Source organism: Pollicipes pollicipes, unplaced genomic scaffold (genome assembly GCF_011947565.3).
Source record: "Pollicipes pollicipes isolate AB1234 unplaced genomic scaffold, Ppol_2.1 Scaffold_1600;HRSCAF=1878_pilon_pilon_pilon, whole genome shotgun sequence".
Lineage (NCBI taxonomy): Eukaryota > Metazoa > Arthropoda > Thecostraca > Pollicipedomorpha > Pollicipedidae > Pollicipes > Pollicipes pollicipes.
Window position 1 is genome coordinate 5,065,143 of NW_023595962.1, and position 4,718 is coordinate 5,069,860.

Here is a 4,718-nt window from a genome sequence, read left to right on the forward strand (position 1 = left end):
TCTCTCTCTCTCTCTCTCTCTCTCTCTCTCTTCTCTCTCTCTCTCTCTCTCTCTCTCTCTCTCTCTCTCTCTCTCTCTCTCTCTCCTCTCTCTCTATCTCTCTTCTCTCTCTCTCTCTCTCTCTCTCTCTCTCTCTCTCTCTCTCACCAACAACGTATTTTATTATGGCATGGATATTGGGGAACCCGTGGAATTTGATGTCTCCTGAAAGCAAACTTTCGTGGTGCCGAGATGAATGTTTTGCTACCCTTTCACTGTAACATTTGGGTTCCATGACACAGGGGGTTGGATGGTGTGGCCCCTTTACCTTCCCCCTCAATTAGATCCGCGCTGTCTGCACAGTATGTTGCGATTACAAGCAGAAGGGTGAAGTACCCAACTTTGGAAGTCCTGGAGCAATGCCATCACACGATTCTATGAAGTATGCTCTTCAGACCCTTGCGACTGGTACTTCCGGGAGGAGCCCACCAGGTATAAAATCGCCCATTCAGATCAAATCAGACAAAGCCCATTTGGGGAAAATTGGGGGACATGTCATCTTCCTCCCGTGGCAGCTGATGAAGATGCCATGCCACTACCTTGGAACATATGTGCTTTGTGTCCTTGGTGACATTATTACCCTTCTCAGCGACGCCCAGCGTCCGGAGCATCACCCTACAGACTGGAGGAAAAGTCGGATTGCTGGAGGGCTCCAAGTAAGCGAATCGCGCTGTTCGTGTGATTACACGACGCCGAGACGTTTGACATGCATGTTACGGATTGTCAGTCCGCAGGTCAGGGTTGTCTTACGTGTTTCCCTGGAATGTATGATCGTCAACATTAAGCCATGCACATATTGATGCGTGCCAAAAAAACGGCAAGGATGGGGTAAGTACACCCGAAGCTACTGCATACACATTCCCCCGAGTTTTTCTTCAAGTTGGGGTCTGGAGCGCTTTCTCGAAATAAATAGGAAAACTCACCCGAGTTAACCAGTGCTTGCCACCACATTATCGTAGATGTAAGGGCTCTCGTGAACAGGGGCGCAGCCGGAGCCCTGGGAATGGGGCACAGGGATGATAATGGCCCCCTGATAGTAAAAAGGCTCCCAAGGAATCGCCCGGATATGACCCATTTGTTACTGAGGGCGTTGTTTTTCCTCTTTGCCTTCTATAACTTGAATATAAGCCAGACGCTACCACGAGATCAATTCTGCCTTGAGTTTGTAGCAAACAAACTGACAGAATCACGCGTTAATGGCTACGTGAAATAAATCGCTGGCGGTCCTCATTTTACAGTGCTCCAGTGGACTCTTTTTAAAACTAATAGAACTCAGAAACTTTGCCAGAATTTTTATCTGAGTTGTACAGAAATAGCAAGGCTTCGGCGAATACAGATCGAAGATAAAAATGGGTCAACAATTCAAGAAATATGGCCAGGTCACGTTTGTCTGGACATCTTCAACATTCAGTCGGAATAAAAGTGGCACAAATCATGTAACATAATTTTGATAGCAAGAAAAAACTCGACCGTCAAGCGTTGCAGCTTCCTTAGGCCGCGCATCGTCGTCTCATGGCTTACACCAGGGCTGCGGCCAACAGGTGGACGAAAGTAGTGACGCATGTGAAAGAAGCACGTTTTGAAGGCCTTTAGGTACCAAATCGTGCATTTAAAGATATTTCGGGCGTATATTTCACCTTTGAAGTTCCAGATCGATGACAAAGCGCACTGGTGTTACAGCACCGCGAAGTGGTGCTAGAATCTGGTCGTGGAAATGGAAGAGTGGGGAAAATTTCTATTTTCCGTATCGCTTGTAGCGGTTAATCTGTCGAGAGGACAACCTCAAAGTGGTAAAAGCAAATGATCTCATGTAGTTTTTGGATCGTACGACTTAATTTTGAAAGGCATTGAGATGCATTATTTACAATGGCTTTGTTGCGCGCTCGGCGCCCGGCCCATAGCGTTTTTTTGCAGCTGCCAACGCCGTTCGTTTTTACAAAAACTGCGACCAAGTCATCGCTATCCTTGCCTCCCCGAGATTACGGGCGTGTCATTGGGACTTTATGACGCACTCGCTATTGGGGCTATATGGCGTCGCCAGCCTCTCACCCTGGCGGGAAGGGCGGACACCGCGGGAATCGAACCCCGTATCTATGGTTTTGATCACGCGCAGCGGTTGACGCAGGCGTGTTTACCGCTGGACTATCGGCACCCGGCGCGCAGGCTCAACCATTTCCATTATATTTGTTTCACTAGTCGATTTCTGCAAAATAATGAAGGTTCTCAGGGAGACAAAAGATGCCCTTGTGCGTTTTTAAGGTCATTTCCACCCACTCAACTCGACACTAATGATACCCATTATTTCTTTCCGCTAAAGGGAACCCCTTGAGTGCAGCACTGCAGGACACATTGTCGTTCACTATTGCGGGTTGAAGGGCCATTTTGTCCCACCGCGGTGTGTTTTTCGGCCGTCATTCCGGCGACACGGGGTAGCATCCCCCGGCCGATCTAGAGGTCATTAGAAGGACCACATCATATCACAGTGGTCTGCGCCCCTAACGCGGGAGGTCTTCTGACCCGCGTAGTGACCCCGAATCGACACATGAGCCGTCATTAACGCACCAGCATCCATGCTCACCGCAGGTGCTCAAATACTTGGCACATAGAATCCAGTTGGGCTTCACGGACCCATGCTAAAAAACGGCTTGGGTTAGTCCCCTGTTCGCCTACTTGGTGCCCATGGCTAACACAGGGCTCTTCTATTATATTAATGTGAGCCCTCATAAGTTCTTGTTTTCTTCAATTGTCAGAAGGCCCCGACCAACACCAGACGGCCCCCTCCAATCGGGACACCGCCCCACCCCTGTTGAACAAATCTTCTCCTGACAGATTCGAGGCCCCCTGTTACACAGAATGTTTCTGTTGCAAAGTCTGTTCTGTCTCGTATCTAGAAGTCGATGGCCGGGATTACCGCGGTATCAAACAATTATTTTTGGCCGTTTTCGTAACCATCAAGATCCGGTTTGACGATTTCAGATACGCGGAAAAAGGGTGGAGGTGGGGGGGGGGGGGGGGGGCGCTGTCCAGCTAACCAGAGGCACAGTGTCTCGGCTCTGGAAGTCAAAACCCATGGCCCGTGACGGGAAGTTCGACACAGGTAACGGCACCGTGCTGCTTCTTAGGTTTTGCCATGTCCAGACGCAGACGGCAGGCGGCGCTCGTGGCCTGCACATCCACTCTCCGCGCACCACGTCCAGGTCTTAAGTCAGTCACTGCTCCGCAATGCCGGCAGACGCCAAGCACGCAAGCGGTTTACATGCAGCGCAGGCCCTGGCAGGATGACCTGGCCACCTGTCAGGGCTCGGAGGCGCCGCACGTGACCGGCCGCCGTCGGCCACCCGCGGACGGCATTAACGGGTCTCGGAAGTCCCGCACAGCCCGCGACGACGCACGGAGGCAGTCTCCGCGGCCGCAGGTCACGCTCGCTCGAGGTGGAGGCGCCCGGACCGCCGCATGCGGGGAAGGCCCTTCGACTACAGAAGGTCACGAAACGCCGTTGGCCGGTGCCGCATGCACACTACCGCGCAGGCGCGAGTATGTCTTGAGCGACGCTCGCGGGATCCCGAAGAGCTGCGTATCGTCCTCAGGCAAATGGTGCTCACCTTCGTGAGAAACGGGTTACATGGCGTGTTGGTGACGGGTACCGCGGTTTTCGTGGCCGTACCCGGCGCCTATCGGCCGGCGTTCTGGGTCGTCCCCAATTACCGCCACCGCCCAGTCATGGCAAGATTGCACGAGCTCGCCCGCGCTGGTCTGGGCACTAGTCTGGGGGTCGCAGCTTTCCTCGACAGCGGTTCGTCGCCTGTTCTCCCCACGGCCGTCACCGTCCCCCTCACGCCGCGCGATCTCCGCCTTGACGACGCTCATCCCGGTGTTCGCCAATCCTTTCCCATCTGCACGGCTCTTCTCGGAACTTTAAACCCCCGTGGTTTTTCCATCCGTAGGACTGCGCACATCAGTTTCTCGGAACGGAGGGCAAGCGTCTGTCTGTCTGTCTGTCTGTTTGTTGTAACAGGTTTCAACTGTCATAATCGCTGCCTTAGGCCATGCCGGGCAGCGCGTATATATTGGCACCGCTCTGTCGGCGAAGGTAGACATCATCATGAAGTGGTTCAGTCTGCTGCTGCTCCTCGTCGTCGTTCTGACGCTGGTCGCCTCGACCAGTGCTGCACGTGAGTTACCTCGTCAAGAGCCCTCGCGTTACATGGACACCGTCTGTGCTGCCTTGCTTTAACGACTGTCTGCGACCTTTGATACCAGGAAGTTCACGTTGCTGGAAGGGCCAAGGCAGTTTTAATAGTAATTTTTGGCATATGCGGTAAATATGGCTTTCAAAAGGAGGTTGACAGCTCCCATAAATACAGAGCACCCAAGTCATTGTTGATTGTGCGCTCTGTCTTCGGCCTTAAGGCAAAGAGCGATGTCTCGCAAAGAAGCATCACCAGCTGGTCCTCGCACACCACGTATTTACCAACTGAGGACATTGTGACAGTGTTTGACAGACCAGTTTACTGGAGAAAATTATGACAGACCGGTGATACTGGATTCATATCAAAGCAAGACTTTGTATAATCAGCGTGAAGGGAAAACTCCAGACAAAATAGCAAAACATCTTGCGGATTAGGGAAGAATACTGCATGCTTACGCTTACGTACTTGCCTCGAGAATGATTTTTTTTT